Source organism: Balaenoptera physalus (genome assembly GCF_965194825.1).
Source record: "Balaenoptera physalus genome assembly, chromosome: X".
In the NCBI taxonomy this organism is placed as follows: Eukaryota; Metazoa; Chordata; class Mammalia; order Artiodactyla; family Balaenopteridae; genus Balaenoptera; species Balaenoptera physalus.
The window spans coordinates 120,591,883-120,612,491 of NC_138903.1; the positions used below are offsets into that span (position 1 = coordinate 120,591,883).

At 41.2% G+C, this 20,609-nt stretch overlaps 1 protein-coding gene and 1 long non-coding RNA gene across 6 annotated transcripts in view; one reads left to right on the top strand and one right to left on the bottom strand.

Moving 5' to 3' along the window:
• LOC309652052 overlaps positions 1 to 20,609 on the top strand; it is an 877,231-nt gene that overhangs the window by 764,871 nt on the left and 91,751 nt on the right. The gene's annotated exons all lie outside the window — the stretch shown is intronic.
• Positions 1 to 20,609, bottom strand: part of FGF13 (fibroblast growth factor 13) — a 528,165-nt gene that overhangs the window by 154,040 nt on the left and 353,516 nt on the right. The gene's annotated exons all lie outside the window — the stretch shown is intronic.

The following is a 20,609-nucleotide window of genomic DNA, read 5'->3' on the forward strand; positions in this document are numbered from 1 at the left end:
GAGTGCAGGGCAATCTTAGACTGTAACGTACAAGGAGTAAGTGGATGGAGGTCAGGGCCTAGCAAAGGCCCTGTGATTAGAAACACCTGGGCTAATACAGGTGCCATGAAAATCTTGATAGGCATGAAAGTAAGGATTCTAACAAACTAGGCATCAATCCCATACAAGATGTACTAACCTATAAACATGAAGGCTTCAGCAAGGCTTCAATTAGGACAATTTGTCCTGCCTTTACACTTCACCTAAAGCTGCATGATGTGGAGAAATGAGCATAGACTGTGCTCAGAAAACCTTGGGTTTCATTTCTGGCCCTGTCCTAGGTCCCAGAGTCATTGAGTTGACAATAAGTAGACAGTTTCTCAGTTTCCTTATCTGAAAAACTGAGACAATGCCAGGAACAATCTCACTGAGATGTCAGGATTGAGTTAAATATTACAAGTTTACATGAAGAATCACTGACACAAAACAAGTGCTTACTAAATAGTAGTTGGTGTTCTCTTCAGTCATGAGACCTCGGCCTGCAGCTGTGTCGCTGCCATCCTTTCCTTGAGCTGCTTCAAGAGTAAGAGGCAAGATCTATTCTCACAGCCAATGTTCTAACCTAAGTGTAAGATGGCTCAGAGGGGCCTCCTCTCCATCCTGGACCGAAGTCTCAAAATGGTGAAATCCAATGGACTTCAGAGCTCTGAAAAAGAGTGGATGGCTTCTCACTTTTATCTGCTAATTGTTTCTCAGATCTTACAGCAGAATTCCCTGAGTGACGTATGTGACTTTTCCCAACCATTATTTATTTGTAACTTACGATAAAATTTTAGTCACATTCATGAAATGAATGATTCATTGAGATTACATTTTAAACAATGAAATCAACAATATAATGCAAGCTATCATCACAGTTACTGGGCTTGACTCTGTCATGATATTTTGTGATGGCAGTCACTTCAGTGGCTGGGAAGATTGGATGACGCAAGGGACATGGCATCAGGAATGAGTACTTTCTATGAAGTCACACTTCATTTACATCGTGACATCAAACGACTGAATTCATTTTCGTCTGTTACGCTCAGTTCTTGGGCCTTACCTGGAGTCTAATCTGTCAGATCCTTTCAGAGGTGTTACCAGTGAAATCTGTCAGCATGACAAGTGGTCTCTTTTATTCTTACTGTTAAGTGCTCCTGCATTCTGGGATTCTGACAACTGAGAAAACTCCTGTAACTTCTTATTTAATCATGGGAAGCCTCAGAGGTGAAGAAACAGACCTATTGTCTGAAAGGCAATAATTTTGTTTTAAAATATTCGCCAGCGAAAGGAGAGGTCAGGCTAGAGTAAGGAAAATTCACTGCTACCAAGTCACAAGTTCATTCTGCTGTAGCGGATCAGTCATTTAAAGGAGAAAAAACCAGAATGGTAAGTAACTCCAGCCAGGAATAATACCATGCATGTGTTTGTCCTTAATGGAAGAGGTATTCTGACATTCTGTGCTGTACCTGACATCTTAGAGCTTCTCCACAGAAGTACACAAAAAATCAAACTCAGACAATCCAAGTGTGGTTTTCTTCGTTTTGTTGGGAGTTCTCTTTATAACTATAAACACAGGGTATAAGAAGGGTCAAGTTATTCCCTCAAGAAGGTAAACTGTAGGTGGAATGGAGCCAAATTAATTAAGTCCTACATAGGTTTAAGTTATTTATAAACCTGAGAAATAAGCACAGCCTGGATTTTCAAGTGCCTGTAGCTAACACACTTAACTCTTTATGAACCAGCTAAAAATACTCCAATCCTCATTTCTACACTGGAGAAATTTTGGTTTAGCCAAGTCAGTTCTGCCATCCTCACTTATTCTTCACACTATACGAAAAGATGACTGCAGTCCTAAACGAAAACACAATGAATCTAGGCTAGTTTGTACCGTGAGTTATTTCTGTGAGTAACTGACAAACCCACTCTGAATCATCAAGGTCCATCCTAATTGAATGGCTGTCATGGATTCTTGGCAGATAACACATGAATGGCAGGTCTTGAGCAGGTAAGCCTCAGGAACACACACAGTCTACATAGTAAGACACATTACACAAGTTGTAAGACGTATGTTTGGGAATATACAACATGTTGTGAAGATAATCGGGGAGTGATTCTTTTCATAGACAACATGGTGCACATAGGGGTCCCATTGCAGTCGAGTTCAGAAAGACTTTGTAGAAGCAGAAAGAGTTATAAAACCGGACTAGACCAGACAAGTCTGAAGACGGGGACCATAAGCAATAAATATAATTTATTGTCCAAATCAGGACATTTTTGAAGATGAAATGAGGAGCTATTAATAATTGCATCAAGACCTAGTTCTAAGGCATGGGGAGGGCACTGTTAATATTATAACTGATATTGGCAACAGAGAGAGAACATCTTGCATGATGCCTGGCATGTAGAAAAGTTCGATAAAGTTTTGTTGAATGAATAAATAAAGTAAAATTGGATCACTTTACTTCTCCAAAGCTTTCAGTCAAAGATCCATTGTGGTTGTTATACCATTATTAAGAACTTCGTGGTAGCCATGGTTTTGATTCAATTTTGTTATAATAAAGGGAGAGATTGGAGTTATAACCACCAAATCCAATGGTTTTGTCTCAGCTTACACTCTCCTTGATCTTTTGAAGAATCTAACAGTATTGGCCACCGCTCTCTTACCTTGGTTTCCATGACATTGTGCTGTCCTGGTTTGCTACTTACTTTTCTGACCACCGCTCCCTGTCCTCTTTTCCTAGTTTCTCTGTCTTTTTCTTCCTCGGCCCTAAAACCAGGTATTCACGGGGGGGCCATCCTCGACTCCTTGCCCTCTCTTTCTACCCGTGTTCCCTAGTGGTCTCATCTACTCTGTGTACTCCTCACACAATTCTTAAATTTGGGTCTCCCTCCAAAGCATCAATTCTGCAATGCGATGTTGCGCCTGCACCTCGGACTTATCTTTTTGAAACAGAACTCAACATCTTAAATCAACTCTTCCTTCTGCTGTCTTTCTTTGAAAGGCGCCTCCATTTGTCAAGGGACCAAGTCTTGAAGCCTCAAGCTCATCATTTTTTTCTTCCCTCTGAGCCATACATCCAAGACAACACCAAGTTCTCCTGGACCTTTTTAGCAAATTACTCCTACATTTGCCCAACTCTAAATGCAATTGCCTTGGTTCAGGCCTACCATCTCTTTCTTGCTATGGTGGTGTATCAACCTCCTAATTAGTCTTTCTGCTTGCATTTCTAGCTTCCCAATCCAAATCACTGGGGTTTGAAGTTTCCTCTATTTGGATGTCAAGGCATGACCTATCTTAGCTGCATAATTGCTACTGCTGAAAAACAAGAGAGGTGATTCAGAGGTGATCCAAGCACTAGAGAATTGAGTAGAAATCGCTACAATCCCTTCTAACAGCTGAAAGGGCAGGTAGGAGATAGGGGGCTGGAAACTGAGTCAGGGTAGGAGCTGCTTCCTATTTATCGGGGTCCATTCGGTGTCATTCATCTCTACTCGGGTTGCCCAGGAAGCAAACGTAAATGCAATGTTGCTTTCTGGGCAGCAGAGTGAGTCTTTTGATTTGATGCCAGATGGTGGGGTAGCACCCAGTCTGATTTAGGACTAAGAAGCAAATGACGGCAAGAATCCACCCTTTGAAAAATAGTGCCTACTTTGGAGCAGTCGGTGCCATCCTTTCTGACTGAGTTCCAGAAAGGAGTCAGTTTCTCTGGGTGACCCTTTCAAAGAGAGGCCTACGTTACCACATTTAGACCTAAGGTACTTTATAAAGCCTGACACACTTTGCTCCCACAAAACTTAAAAATTTCTTCTTCATTCACTTAAAATATCCTCAGCTCCCTAACAAGGAAAACCTGTTGAAGCTAAACAGCAAGCACCCTGCTTCCCATCTATCCTCTCAAACCCCTTTTCTTTGCTTTTTGGTACCACTCACTTCACGCTCACAGACAGACTCTTCAAAGGTGACATTGCATTTTCTCGTAAAATGCCCTCTAGCTCATTGTCACAGCTCCTCCTCCCACCATCATTCCCTGTCACATGTCACCTGCACCTGACTGGTGCAATGCACTGTGGGCCTGAAAGCATCACTCAGAAACCCAGACTCTTATTTTCAATATGCACTTATATGCACCCAGGGTGGGCAGACACAATCATTAGTTGGAGCCAATAGTGCTTGACCAATGATGCTGTTGATGAGAATTCTTCATCGCTAATCAGCCCAGCGTCATATATGTGTCTGTGGGATGCACATACACACACATATATACACACACACTTGAAACCACATACGTTATCAAGCTCCTCCTGGTTCCTAAAAGGAGAATCAGTAACACGATATATCACCCTACCTATGCGCGTCATGTGGCTTTTCTGCTTTGTCAATTTGACTTAGGTTCTTTCTGTATACACACATCTTATTTTTAAAAGGCTTCTTTGCAATTCAAATCTCTGTTGTATAAGATTATCGGAAGAAACTGTTCAATTCAGTCTTGCTTTGTGCTATACTGTGGTTAAGTTTTGAAGGAGACAAATATCAATTTTTGAGACTGTCTTTCCTACCAAACTACATTCAAATAATTTTAACTCTGAAAATTATTATCTACAGTCTTAAAAGTCTTAAAAAAATTTTTTTTTAATTTTTAAATTTTTGGCCGCACCGAGTGGCACGCGGAATCTTAGTTCCCCAACCAGGGATTGAACCCACGCCCCCTGCAATGGAGGCGCGGAGTCTTAACCACTGGACCACCAGGGAAGTCCCTTATAAGTCTTATAAGTTCACTTCAGACTATGGGATACAAAAGAGCCCCACATTACTTTTAAAGAAATATTGAAATAGCAACTTAATAGTAGGGCAAAGGTTAACAATCTTATTTCATACTACCTAATGTTATCATGACTCATTTGAGATTAAAAAGGAAGACTCATAATAATTACCTGTTGATACCAATTAAATGGAAAGGCAGATGTTTCAAGTAGGTGCAAAATTAATGTCAGATGTCAAGTTGACGTGGGTTTCTCTATGTTATATAAATACAAATCAGTATGTGTATAACCTCCTATACATTCAACTTTAAATAAGCACAGTTGGATGTGGATAACAAAAGCCATCTATGGTGACTCTGAGGAAATAAATATACAAGGTAATAGCAGATGCCAAGTTATTTTCAGATACTGGTGTCTCAGGAAACCTCTCTGTTTCTTGTCCCGAAAATCTTTCAAAATTCCTTGCTATATTTTCAGATACTTGATACATTCCACATGAAATAAAGTGAATTGATATAATGGCATAAAATATGTGATAAACATAAGCACCCACATACACTGAGGAAGAAATCTAAATATTAAAATGTCTGAAGCTCTTGTTAAATTGAATGGCTGGATTGTATTTTGACTGGATTTGTGATCCAGCAATCTAAAGGAGGAGGGTAGGGGTGAAGGAGTCTGTTAGGGCCTACAGTTTAATTAGTCCTGTGCTAAGCGGCTAGAATGGAAAAACAAATTAAAATTTCATGATTCCAAAATGTGTAGGGCCAGTTGAATTCTGCAAGTGTTAGGACCTAAGCACTGTTAATTCTACAGGGCAAGGGGGAAGTAGGGGCGCTATTAAAAATCTGGTGTGGCTGATGACCAGAATGAAAAAGTCTATGAACTCTGTCCATCTTTGTGGCTCCAAGATAAAGCATGGTGCTTGGCATATAGTGGGTACTCAATAAACAGATATTAATGAATGAATAGATTAACAAAAAATGATACTTAAATAACAACACTGTTTTCCAATATACTCTTAATTATTTCAGTCCATGGCGAATACTGGATCTATACTTCTCCATGCCCATCTTACTGTAGTCATTGTTGTTCTTGTTGAAGACTTATTCTCCCCTTACCACTCATATTTTTCTTGCTATATCACCTACCTAATCACTGAAATTAACATGTCCTTAGGTTGACCAGAAGTAAGGAAGCAATTCTGAAAATGACCTCCCAATTTAATGAAGGAATCTAGTCAAATTAGGAGTTTGAATCTATTATTTATACTTTTAGAACAGCAAATTTCAAACTTTTATGTAAATGAAACCATTGGCAGAACTCAGAATAAGAAACAATTAACAGCAGAGCTGGTATGTATGGGGAGGTGGCCTTTAGTCCCACCCTGAATATGTCTAACCTCTAACTTCATCCTCTCTCTCCTAGCATTCCTCAGTTCAGAAGCCCTATGGTTTTGAAACGCAGAGTTTGAAAACTAGTGCCCTAGGACATGTCTTCAGCAAGGGTAGAGAAGGGAAGCCGAGTTCTAACGCAGGGTGAGGATGGGAGGCATGAATTTGGAGCTGGACAACAAAAGATTGACTTGAAAGAATACATCACAAGGTGAAATAAGCATGAGCTACGATCAGATTATGGCAGCCTCCTGGAATAGCACAGCCATTGGTGGCAGCTGCCTTAGCAGAAACATTCAGAGTGCACTGGTGCAGCTCCTGTCAACACTTCCAAGTGTAGAAAGTGCTTTTCTCCCCATATGCTTTCCCACTGGCACATCTGTATTTCTTTCCAAAGCTTCTCCACCTGAGAAACTGAGTTGATACTACACCAAAGAAACTACTCTGCATCCTGGTCCAAGCAGAGGCTGTAACCTCAGGAGGAAATGGTTATCTCTGGCGCTAGAGACACACCACACAGGGGACAGACAGCTGAGAGTCTCTGAAAGTCATGTGCCCTGCTGCACTCCACTGTCCACATCCTTGAACCAGGAGCAAACACTTTGGCAAAATTGGGGCATTTCCACCCCAAAGCCAAATGGAACGCAGCACCCAGGGCACTCTGAGGAGATGTCAAAGTCATCAAATCAAGCCATATCAAAGCACACCCTCACAAAGAACTAAGGCCACACTATATTTTAGCAGAGCTTTGAATGCTTACAGCATTCCTCTCTCCCTGGTCATAGCCTTTAGGGCCCAGAACAAATGCCACCTCCTGCAGGAAGCCTTCTTCTACTGCAGTCTTCAACGATCGGATCTCTCGCTTCTCAGGCGTTCATTTGCACTGACCATTTCTACCACATCTCTCAGGCTAGACACCATATAATAGTACATAGTAATGAACCACTTAGCTCTAGGCCCAACTTCTAGAAATCAGCCACCTAGGTGGGAGCTGTGAACAATCAATAGCTTCAGTATTGATTTGTCTCTTTATTGCCACATTCATAAAGCCAATGGCATATCTTTACTTCGATGTTTAGTGGACATCTCAAAACCGACATGATCATAGGAAGACACGAGATTTCCAATCCCATGACTACTCAATCCTGATTTTTCCCCAGTATTCCCTACCTCCGTAAATGGCACCTCCATCCACCCAATTGTTCAGCCCCCAAGCCTAAAATTCATCCTTCATTCTTATCGCTCCATCAACTCCTACATCCAATCCATCAATAAATCTCACTAATTCTACCTATAAAATCTATTCCAAATCCAACTACTTTCATCATCTCCACGATTACTCTCGAGTCTAGACCAAACCACCATCATCTCCTGCCTGTACTGTGCCCACATCCTCCTAACTAAGCTCTCTGCTTCTGCTGTTTGTTGCGCCATCGTGGTCCATTCTTTCATTCTCATTCTCTCTCTCCCTACCCCCTTTCTCTTCCCTTTCCCTCTCCCCGACAAACGCTTTGGTCAACTGAAACTTTATTAGGAAATCCAATGCAACCAGTAGCTGCCCCTTTGTTTCACTTTCCTTTTGTTTCTTGTTCTGGTCTCTAGAGCAGGTCTGAGCTCCTGACATCCATTTATCAAAAGACATGTAAGAGCTCCGAGTTTTCTCTTCTTTATCTCCGGTATCCCCAGTTCTTTCAACTATTTCTAACAGGAGATGCTTTCTTGACATCTTGACTGCTCTCCTCTGGATTCTCTCCAGTTTGTCCACATCTCCCTTAATTTAAGATTCTTCTTCATAAATAGAGGGCTACCTACACATTGGTCCAACCAAGAAGTGCACAGCTTGCCTTGATCTGGTCACCACATTTGTTCTAATGAAGCTTAGATGACTATGTTATTTTAACAGCTGCTAAACAGAAACTATCGGATCCAGTTAAGTTATGGGTCAATCTAGATACCTCCTCCAGATATCAAAAGCACTGCACCCAAAGCAGTTTTTCTACTTTTGAACCTCAGTGTAGAATTTTCTCTCTTGTTAAGTTTGGGCTGGTCTTTCCAGACTGTCAAGGATATTTTCAAGGAAGGGAATTTGGCAATATTCAACTGAATTATATATGTACTTACTTATTGACTCAGCAATCCCATTTATCAGGATTTACCCTGAACATCTAGCTTCAACAATATGAAAATACATAAGCATAACATTATTTATTGCAGCATTATAACGGTGAAAATATAGGAAAACATGGTATACTACAGAATACTGTTATTGTGATTTTTCTGGAAGTCAAAAATCACGTCAAAATAAAAGGGAAAAAAAAGGATTTTTTTCCTCTGAGGAGACCTTCATGAATTTATCAGAAGAATTTTCAGCCCTCCCTTCTCATAGTATCCATCTCACATTGCATTTTAAAAATAGAGAATCAAGGCTTTAAATGTATAAGTGAACAGAATATTTAACAAATCAGTAATCACACTGTTGTAGTCCTCCCCAGACTGACAATAAATTCTGTAAGAAGTCAGTCAATCAGTCAACACCATTTATCTTGAGAATTCCTACTGTGCAGAGAGCACTCCGGGAGGTCCTGTCTCATATCACGGTAAAAGTGATGGAGGTCGTCCTGCTTGTTCTTCCATGTCTCTCTAAAGCTACTTATCGAGGACCTTTGAGTCCTGCTTACCAGGACTTAAGCATACTGCCAGGGCGGTTAAAGAATGCCTGCAAATGCTAGGTTTTCATCCTTCTGTATGGGAAGGAGGACAGTCTGCAAGCCCTTACTCCCTCAGGTTTCCTACAGTTCAGTGCCATCAGCAAGGGCCCAAAAAGAGCCTGAATTTGCTTCATTTGAAAATCAAACAGCAACCTGAAGACAAGTGGTTCATAATACCCTTTAGAATGCATAGGCCACCTATGGATTTCTCTCGCTTCTTCTGCATACACTGGCAGGCTAAATTTTATAAAATTTTGCCACTTCTCTGTAGGGAGCATGTATGCTTTCCTTCTTAAAGAAATGTCAGTGTATCAGGGATGCTGTAGAGGAAATACGTAAAAGAATGGATGGGAAATGCGGACAGTTAGAACCGCTAAGGTCGCTTCCCACTCAAAGACGGCATGATTATATGGTGTAATTCCTCTGAAAATTTTCTGATCGATCCTTCTTCAAGAAGATGTAATTATATGTGCTGCCTTTGTGCCTCCTCCAGTTTTGTACCTAGGCCACTGGATTGAAATTAAAGATGTACATGTTTGCCTACAAGAAGCATTGGCAAACTTCTGCTATAAAGAATCAAATAGTAAGTATCTTAGGTTTTGTGGGCTATATGGCCTCTGTTGCAACTACTCAGTTCGGCTGTAGTAGTGCAAAAGTAGCCACAGACAACACGAAAATGAAGGGGAGTGGTTGTGGTCCAAGAAAATTTTATTTACAAAAAGAGATGATGGGGGCTTCCCTGGTGGCGCAGTGGTTAAGAATCCGCCTGCCAATGCAGGGGACACGGGTTCGAGCCCTGGTCCGGGAAGATCCCACATGCCGCGGAGCAACTAAGCCCGTGCGCCACAACTACTGAGCCTGCGTTCTAGAGCCCGCGAGCCACAACTACTGAAGCCCATGTGCCACAACTACTGAAGCCCGCGTGCCTAGAGCCTGTGCTCTGCAACAAGAGAAGCCACCACAATGAGAAACCTGTGCCCCACAACAAAGAGTAGCCCCTGTTCACTGCAACTAGAGAAAGCCCGCGTGCAGCAGCGAAGACCCAATGCAGCCAAAAATTAAATAAATGAATGAATAAATAAATTTATTAAAAAAAAAAGAGATGATGGGTGGGAATCAATCTGAGGGCACTCATTTGCTGACCCCGGTCTCTGACATTTAAGACAGAGGCCAGGTCCTAAATCGTGACATCCCCAGTTCTAGTACAGTACATGGAAACCTCAAAGGTAACCAGTTGTTGAATGAGTACATGATTGACCACAGGGTCAGATTGTCTGGTTACGCCTGGAAATTTCAGTACACCTCATTTCTCCCAGAGTGTGAAGCACAGAAATAACCTCAATCATAACTGTAATCCAATTATTCACATAATGTCTGAATAACGTCCACAACATTTCTACCAAATCACTGTCCATTTCTACTTAAAAATGGGAATTCCCCATGTCTTAGGGTATCCCAATTCATTTTAGGAAGGCCATACCCAGTTGAAACAATTTCTTCTATGGAACCAAAATCTGTCTCCTTGAATTGGTCCTGGAACCTCCTAATCATACTCCTAAAATCATAAACTAGGCCAGAAAAGACCTTAGATTTCACCTAGCCCAGGTTCCTCATTTTACAGATAAGCAGTTCAGGCTCAGGGAGATCTAGAGAGCTGCTCACAGTAGCCCAGACTATCAGCAGCAGAACTCTTAAAGAGGCAATTTCGTGTGTGCTGGCATCACTGGCTGGATTCCCTGCAGATTTGGTAAAAAGCAATCATCTTTGGTGTACTTTCGGAGTACTGGTTTTTTTTTTTTCTTTCAGCAGAAATACTTTTCTTAAAATGAACCTTAAAATAAAATAAAGTGGGTGTATGCTTGTTTACGTCCAACCAGGAATGTCCATTGAGATGCAGGATGGAGAGCACTGGACTAAGAGTCAGGAGACTCGAGTAGTATATATATATTTTTTTTATTTTTATTTATTATGTTTATTTTTGGCTGTGTTGGGTCTTCGTTTCTGTGTGAGGGCTTTCTCCAGTTGCGGCGAGTGGGGGCCACTCTTCATCACAGTGCGCGGGCCTCTCACTATCGCGGCCTCTCTTGTTGCGGAGCAGAGGCTCCAGACGCTCAGGCTCAGTAGTTGTGGCTCACGGGCCTAGTTGCTCCGCGGCATGTGGGATCTTCCCAGACCAGGGCTCGAACCTGTGTCCCCTGCATTGGCAGGCAGACTCTCAACCACCGCGCCACCAGGGAAGCCCTCGAGTAGTATATTAACCACGAACTCAGATGAGGCCATGTGGGCAACTTGTTGAACCTCTTTGGGTTAAATCAGGTGACTTCTCGAGCCCCTTCGAGTTCTAGGATTCATCCTCTAGATGAAAAAGGCAGAATAATTCAAAGCATAGTTTAGGCACCTTTTTTTCCAAAAGCCTAATATCTTTCACCTCAGAAGATATTACAGCCTCTACAGTGGTTAAGACCAGGGGCTCCTGAGACTTGGGTTCAAATCCCAGATCTGCCACTTACTTGTTATGTGACCTGGGCGCAGGGCATTTAGTCTTTTACAGGTTCAGTACCCTTATCTGTAAATTGAAGATAAAAGTACCTACCTCACTGGGTTACTGTGAGGATAAGAAATGAGTTATATAAATAAGATATATAGATGGTACTGTGAAATAAAATTCATATTTTATGGCAAGACAAGAAAAATTTAAACATAAAAATTCTTCTCTGCCCTTTGGGCTCCTCTCTCCCCCTACTGTGCATTGTGTATCTGCATTATACATCGACCAAACCTCCCCAATTTAGAGGAAGACCTGCTCAACCATAAAGAGCAACGTTCTCTCAGCATCAACAAGACAACTCCTGAAAGATAACATTCCTTCTTGATCTCATAAGGGATCACATGACCCACCACTACGGTGCTTAGATCTGGATTACGTAAACTGTCAATAATATGTCATTTGATGTACAGCCCCCTTCTCTAAAAAACTTATATGACTGTGCCTTGATTTCTAACCTGCGGAACAGTTCTCAGAGCTTTCTGAGATACTCTTCCCGGGTTATAATCCTCAAATTTGGCTCGAAGAAAATTTTCCATTTCTTTCTTAGATCAAGTGATTAATTTTTCGTCGACAGTATACAGTTGTGCTCAGTAAGTGAAATCCCTCATCACCCTAAGAATTCTGAGAAAAAAGCAAGCTAGAAATTGCAACTATAAGACTGGGTGTGGGTGTGGATCATGAATGCTTCTAGCCACTATCAGGTGGAAAGTCCTCCTAGAAATGGAGCTTCCCAAAGACAGCCCCTCCATCTTTTGCTCATATCATAAAGCCTCCAGACCTTTCTACAAGATGCCTAATCTCTCACCTTCAAGTTCTTCATTCATAGAGGTGTGGCTCAAATGTGGAAACCATCTTCAATGCTTGCTTTCAGAATTCTAGTTTTATAATGCAACATGAGAAATGACAGATAAGTTGTCTTTTCATATTAGTACAGAATTATGATGGTATTATTGATGGCCAACAATTTCTTCCCCCAAACAGGAAACTTTTAATAATGGAGTTTCAAAAAAACAAACTAACTAATATGTAAAGTGGGTGCATACACTGCTTAGTTCTCGATTCTCTGTGGAGGAAAAATAGCTTCTTTTATTTTAGGAAAATCTATGTTATGTTAAGAATACTCATTACAAAATGCATATTGTATTCACACACACTTCAAGTAATAACTTGAAGGTGGGATAATGTTATTTGCACTAAAGACTCAGAAAAGAACACTAACAAGTCAGGTCAAGTGTCTTATCAGAAGTAGCCAACTAAGCCAAAGATCAAGCCAAGACTTGAATTCACACCTTCTGCCACTTCCCTGTGCAGGAGTCGCTCACCTTCTAAGGATTTAATCAATTTGTGTTCCTGTGAAGCAGGTCAAATCAAACAGAAATTAAAGTACGAATGGTAGGTGGTACATCGTATTTTGCAAAAAAAGAATGAAGGAGGTAAAACAAAAATTGCTTTATTCAAGCAAACAGTTATAAAGTGGCAATATGGTAGATATCATAAAGAATTCTAAAGAGGTAGCAAAAAGCATTTTCTATCCTCAAAAATCTTCTCAATTACAGACAAAAACATCAACTTTCATTCAATTCATCAATCCAATTTCATTCAATTCAGCTACTGTTCAATCCCACAAACATTTACTGAGAAGTAAATTCCACAAACATTTATTGCCATGTGCCTGGCACTGTCCTAGGGCACTGAAGATGGGTAAAACAGAACCCCCAGCCTCTAGGACAGAGAGGTAGGTAAACTTTTCCGTAAAAGGCCAGATAATAAATATTTTAGCCTTTGTGGGTCATTCAGTCTCTACTGCAACGAATAGTTGCAATAAACTACAAAAAAAATAAAGAGCTGAATAAACACTACCGCTGGAGCATGAACACAGCAATAGACAACACGTAAATGAATGACCATAGCTGTGTTCAAAATGGAAAACTGTTTTCAATCAGTGGTTTTAAATGGGAGTGTTTTTGCCCCCACTGCCACTCCCCACATCAGGGGCACATCTGGCAGTTCTACAGAATTTTTGGCTGTCACAGCTTGGGGAAAGGGATGGTCTGCTACTTGTATGTCAAGGGTAAGAGACCAGGGATGCTGCTAAACATCCTACAATGCAAAGGACAATTCCCCACAACGAACTTATCTGGCTCAAAATGTCAATAATAATTGAGAGACCTCTTTTTTTTTATACATAAATTTATTTATTTATTTATTTATTTATTTATTTATTTATGGCTGCGTTGGGTCTTCGTTGCTGCGTGCGGGCTTTCTCTAGTTGTGGAGAGTGGGGCTACTCTACGTTGCAGTGCGCAGCCTTCTCATTGCGGTGGCCTCTCCTGTTGCGCAGCATGGGCTCTAGGCGCGCGGGCTTCAGTAGTTGTGGCACATGGGCTCAGTAGTTGTGGCTCGCGGGCTCTAGGGCAAAGGCCCAGTAGTTGTGGCACACGGGCTTAGTTGCTCAGCAGTATGTGGGATCTTCCCGGACCAGGGCTCGAACCCGTGTCCCCTGCATTGGCAGGCAGATTCTTAACCTCTGCACCACCAGGGAATTCCCGAGACCTTGTTTTAAAAGCAAGCATTCTAGTTGAATTAAGAAAGTGAGAATGTGGAACCTAGAAAAATGGTACACATGAACCAGTTTGCAAGGCAGAAATAGAGACACAGATGTAGAGAACAAACGTATGGACACCAAGGGGGGAAAGGGGGGGGGTGAATTGGGAGACTGGGATTGACATATATGCACTAAGACGTATAAAATAGATAACTAATGAGAACCTGCTGTATAGCACAGGGAACTCTACTCCACTTCGCTTTACAGTAGAAACTAACACAACATTGTAAAATAGCTATACCCCAATTAAAAAAAAAAAGAAAAAGAAAGTGAGAATGTGAAAAAAAGAGGATAAAAAATCAGAGATTTGGTACACCGAACCAAAGAATTTTTTTTAAAATGCTATTTTAGCCCTCTAAGAGAAAGTATATTTTCTCTGAGATAATTTTTCTTTTGCAACATGAAATCAAAGCAGGCTCTGAAATTAAAGTGAGTTGCTTAAAATGTTCAGATGACTGTTTTCAAACCAGGCTTTAGTCTGTCAGATTGCTCACTAGGTAAATTTACTTATACATGAGAATTTTCAGACAACTAATAACAATGTATAATATCTTTTACCCTGTTTGCTCCTGACTGAATACGGGCATTCAAATTCTTAAAAGAGAGTGACCAAAGGAAAGTAATGGTCACAAGATGAAACTTCTTCATTGAGACTCTTGAGGACATTAATAAATGTTTTCACATATCTGAAGGCAATTGAGCTTGTTCTGCAGGGTTCCATGGCAGGGGTGGTGATGGGACAGAAAAGGAAAATCAATTAATAATGATAAAAGTCAACTTTCCCTTTGTCCTCTTCTGTTGAAGACTCACAATAATCCCAGTAGGTAGGTACTAATATTATGATCATTTTATATATGTGGAAACTAAGGCTCAGAAAGGATAAATACTATGCCCAAGGTAAAAAACAAAAACAACCAAATAAAAAACAAACAACAAGAACAAAACTGGTCAATGGCTAAGCTGGAGATCCAAACCACATGTAGACAGTACGGAAACGATTCAAGCAAAGATCAAAGAGGACAGATGTATTTGGATAAGTTGACCTTTTAGGTCACTTCTAAACCTGAGGTTGCCAGTAAGTAAAGAACTAACTAGAAAATCCACTTTCGGAAGAAAGGAAAAGCAAAGGTCTTTAGGATATCCATAGGCAATGCCTAAGAGGCAAACAAACTATCAGCTGTCACAAGATTGCCAACCTCAAAAGACATCCAGCAACAATCCAGTCCCCAGGCTATGGGAGCCCTGCCTGCTTCCTCCCTCCTCAATCAATTTCTTGCCTACCAGCATCAAACCCCTGACCCTGCCAAGGGGACTGACACTCAGCCAATCGGATTCTCTTCTTGTCTGAAACTCTTGCTGAATGCTGAAGGCTTGCTCTGCATCTTAAAAGAAGGAGTAAGCTGATGATAATTACTGACTTCGCTAAGTGGCAGCTTTGTCTTTCAAACTGATGAGAAATCACTAAAATCATTCATGCCCTCAGGGAGGAGAGAGAAGAGTGGCTGAGAAGGGATTCTGCTTACAGGAGCCAATTATTTTTAAGAGGCTACCTCCCCCTTAAAATCAAGAAGCTAAAAGTTTCCATTTTTTAGCATCAATGGGAACAGAAAGCACGGAACCAAATATTGTACTAATTTCCCATCTTTAGAATGCCTAACAAAGTAGCACTGCTATTTAATAGCTTTAAAAGTACAAAAAGAAGTATCTCCAATAACATGATAAAAATAATTTTGTTAAAGTGGCCAAGCAGTTCCTCAACTGGTGGGCAGTGTCATGAGGCCATAGTAGTTGTCCATTACCACAATCATCAGGCTTGTACTGAGTACTCAGGCACTGGAGATACCAAGCTTAACTCGCCCTAGTCCCCCAGGAGTTCCAAGTGGAGCAGGACGGAAAAGCAGGTCAACAATGAACATACCATGTGCAACAATACACGGTGTGAGGATGACGAAACCAACACTGATCAAGGTGCACCATTCTAGGACTCACTCGGGGAGAAGGGGAAAAGGCAGGGGAAGCAGAAGTAACATCATGAACAGAATCATGAGGATGAAAGTCCACAGCATGACTGGGGAATGACAAGTGGGCCTGTAAGCCTGGAACAAGGGGGGCTTTGAGAGGAAATTAAATTGGGAGAGTTTGGATACAGTTGAAACATATTAAACACTGTGACAAAGGATGGGACAGGAGATTACAGAATCTAAACTTGTACTTGGACAAGTAAAGGGCACCTTGAAGGTATTTTGGTTCAATTCCCCGTATAATTATTCCCACTACGACTATAAGTACTATAAATAATACCATGACCACAAATGTCACCATTTTTGAGCACTAGGTTCTAGGTTTGGTGACACACATTGTTCAGTGATACACACTGTTTCCAGAGAACCATATTATGTTCATAGAGATCAGATAATGTCACTGATGAATTTATTTTTATGCAGGGGATTGAAGCATGGGAGTGAACCGGTAACTCATTTTCCTGTGATCTCTACCCATGCCAATTGGCAGCAAAAGGCACCAGTCTCAGGAGCTCCTCTACCTGAGAATATTTACATTCCAAAGGCCAGCCCAGCCAGTGGGAAGCAAGAAATATAAGCGAAAGAGAAATACTAATTGATATCAAGGTCATGGAAGGGACAGGAAGAATGTGATCCAAAGCACATGTAGAAAGGACAAACTTTGGGCAAGAAAAGAGATGTTTTCTGTGAGGAGAAGAATGGGACAGAGGGTGACTGCAAATGACTACAAGTTTGAAGGTGCAGAGGAGGGAAGCTAGGGGGGTTCACCTGGACTTTTTTCTGCAGTGTTGGGAGTTCCTCTGCTAAGTAGGTGAGATGGTTAATTTTATGTGTCAACTTGACTGGGCTAAGGGACTCTCAGATTGCTGGTAAAACCTTATTTCTAAGTGTGTCTGTGAGAGTGTTTCTGGAAGAGATTAGCATTTGAATCCATAGACTGAGTAAGGCAGATTGCTCTCCCCAGTGTCCTTGGGCATCATCCAATCCATCGAGGGCCTGAATAGAGCAAACAGGCCAAGGAAAGGTGAATTTGCTCTCAGCGAGGGCTGGGACATCGGTCTTCTCCGGCCCTCCTACACTGGCGCGTGATTCTCGGGCCTTCCAGCTCTGACGAGGACTTATAGCATTGACCCTTCCCCCATGCACACTGATTTTGGGGCCTTTGGACTCAGATTGTGACTTCTACCATTGGTTCCCCTGGTTCTTAGGCCTTCAAACTTGGACTGAATTACACCATCAGCTTGCCTGGTTCTCCAGCTTCTAGATGGCAGATTGTGGATCTTCTTGGCTTTCATATCACATGAGCCAATTCCTATAATCTCGGGGGTGTGTGTGTGTGTGTTTCTCTGGAGGATGATATAGTACGCTTCAGATGGTACAGAGGCTTGAGGCACGTGGCATGGGTTTAGGACATCTGCTGTCGGAGAAGAAAGCAGGAGACAATAGGCTACATAACTGACCTGATGACTTCAGTGCAAGGCTGCCTATCCCGGATGCACTTTATCTACTCATTTTTCAGTGTAAAGAATCAAAAGGTGAAATTCTTCTCTTACCATGTCCCAGAGTATAAATAATCAGAAAAATTAGGACATGACCCATGATGATACTTTTTGTAAAAACTGACCTTATGAAGGCCAAAAGTTAAGAGATAACTGAGGATGCATCACAAAAACAACTTCTTATTCTTAGTGATAAAAAGTACATCTTAAAAGTAGATCTGTGTCAAACATCTTGGCCATAGATACAGACCAAGTTTCATGGAATTCTGCCTATATTCTGTCTAAGCATAATCAAAGAGCCCGAAATATGATAACATGTGGCCTTCAAAGAGAAAGAATCAGAAGTGGTTAGGATTTTCCATGTTAAAAAAACGTCTAACTCATCCCTTCCTTCACTTATCCTGTGGCTGCACAACCCCAAAGGAAAAGGAATGTTGTCATTCTGCTTCGGTAAGCAGACTATTACAACTTATTGCAAGGGAATTATACACCCTACTCGATTTGTACTTAAGAACGATATTTGTGCTCATTTTGTCCTTTTGTGCATTTCCTCCACCACACAGGCAGCTGCCAATCCACTTCTTATGCAGAGAGGACACTAGCCCAAGGAGTTGAGCAAAGCCTTCCTTTGAAGAGGATGATTCTTGGCCCACTGAAAAAGACCATGGGAAGGCTGGCCTGTCATTTAACTCATTTCCCCTTCTCCTACCCATCACCGCAGGATCTCGGTTGTGAGTGATAAATGTGGTGGTCAAAATGACTGTTTTGATGGTCTTAGGAGTTGCTCATTAGGGCAATATATACAGAGCAGTTATGGAACATGTTCTTTGGAGTCAGATATGTGTTCAAATCCCAGCTCCACAATTTACTAGCTAGTTGACCTTGGGCACGTAAATTCAAATTCATGCTCCAAGTCTCCATTTTCTCATCTCAAAATTAGGGGCAAATAATAAGATCAAGCTTACAATATTGTTGGGGAGATTATAAAGATAATGCATGTAAAGCTTTAGCATGGCACCTGGCACAGAGAGGTGCTGCATAATGTGCAGCTACATAAAAAATAATTCAGTGCTTCCTCTTGCTTTTGTTCCAGAGGGAAAAGGAACTTATCCTTTGTCTTTCCAGGCCCCATCATAGGCATGAAAACCCTTTCAAAAATGGACTGCTATGGTTAAGAACTTGACCACTGGACTCTGCCCAAGTTTGAGCCCCTGTTCTTCTACTTTCCTGTGACCTTAGGAAAGTTACCTTTCTAAGCACCAGTTTTCTCATCTGCAAAATGAGAATTAAATGAAATCACGGATGTAAAGCACAGTAATTGGCATATGGGATACACTAAAAATGTAGGCAATTGATATTATTGTTGGGTAGGCTCACTCTGAGCTTATGAAGATAAGATGACATTTTTCAGAGGCAGTCTGACAAAAATTGAACTCAAGGTTTCCTACCAGTAGCGTCCAAAGCTCTGCAGTATACTTGGTTCCGTGATGGCAGCCAAACTCACATCAGGATTATTAATTGCTTGGCTTCTTAAACAGGGAGTTTCTAACTCTTCAGGAAATGAAGAAAGAGTTTGGCTACACTGGGCCGACCTGGGAGGGCTTCTAGAAAATCTGACCCACAATGGTGGTTCTCATACTGTGGGTAAGGGCAGTTATGGAAGTAGCACCTAACGAAACACTTTTGCTGGTTGAACAGCAATACATCCTTTCAGTCCCCATCAGTTCAGCTATCTGATTTATAACGATCCTTTCTAGCCACCTGTCCTTTCTTAAATATTTGGCTGTGCCTTTTCCGATAGGACCTTTTTCAGGATGATTTGCCCAAAGCATTAGGTGCTCTCGGAAATGAGTTTGCTATTTCTGAAAACCTCTTACCTCTTTTAGGCTAAATGAATACCATTAGACAAAGGTTGTCTAAAATGTACTACTGGTACCTGGCTGGTCTAAAAGTTGGCACATCCCTTAAATAACTACTTCCCAGCAAGTCATTTATAGTGTTCAAACAAAATCCATCCAAAATAAAACGAAAGAACGGTGCCTTTCCACAGCATATAGAACATAAAAACACAGGTCTAAAGTACAAATTTCTCAAGTGGTAAAAGCAAAGACCTGAATAGTAATATTTCACAGAATATTCTAGTCATGAAAGCCTCTTCATGATCTGCCCGACTATGCAGAAACAAAAAAAGAATCAGATCCAAAGGACGCTGTGACGCATAGGAACCAAACCACATAGCCCAAGGCAGCTGTCCCTCACTTTATCTAATAAAATGGTTTGATGTTAGAAAGTTGTGTATAAATCAATGCTTATTTAAAAATACTTTCAAAAGGCCTTACAAAGCAACCTTGCAGTGGATCCATTAATAAAATAAATGATTACTCCCATTTTACATCTTTTACAAATTCAAATGCTCAAATAATAATATTTGAAGTGGGATTTACTTATGACCCAAGAGACCCTAGCTCCACAGCTATATACCTTAAGCAACTTTTATCCCAAGATGGGCATTATGGCCCTAAGCTGGTACACTGGTATATTAACACACAGTAAACTAAACTGCAAGCCACAAAGCTTGTGACACACAGAACTGTAGCATGGGTGGTGTATATATGGCACCACAGCCTACTCTATATAAGATTACACTCCTGATCGTTGGCTACATTTTAATATTCAGCTGGTATCAAAGGAAAAGTCTAACCCTAACTCCCAGAGCATGTCGTGATTCTGTAAGAACTTGTACATGAACTAGAAAATGGCATTGAATACCAACCACCCGGAAACTTCTAAGGAACAGATCAGCATGTCGTATGGTCCTGGTGGCCTGATCGCAGTGACTGCAACTTCATAGCCCCTGTCTATTGAAGGTCTTTCCTGATGTGGAAAGAGAGTAGGAGAGTGATACAAGTCGCTGATATAAACATGAAGACAGCAAGAATAGAAGAGCTTGTACTATGGGGAGGTTCTTTGTAAGTGCAAAAACAATTTCATATGCATAAAAGAAGAATGATATAGGACTCTTCAGAGTCTTTAATATTCTAATGTGTAGTGC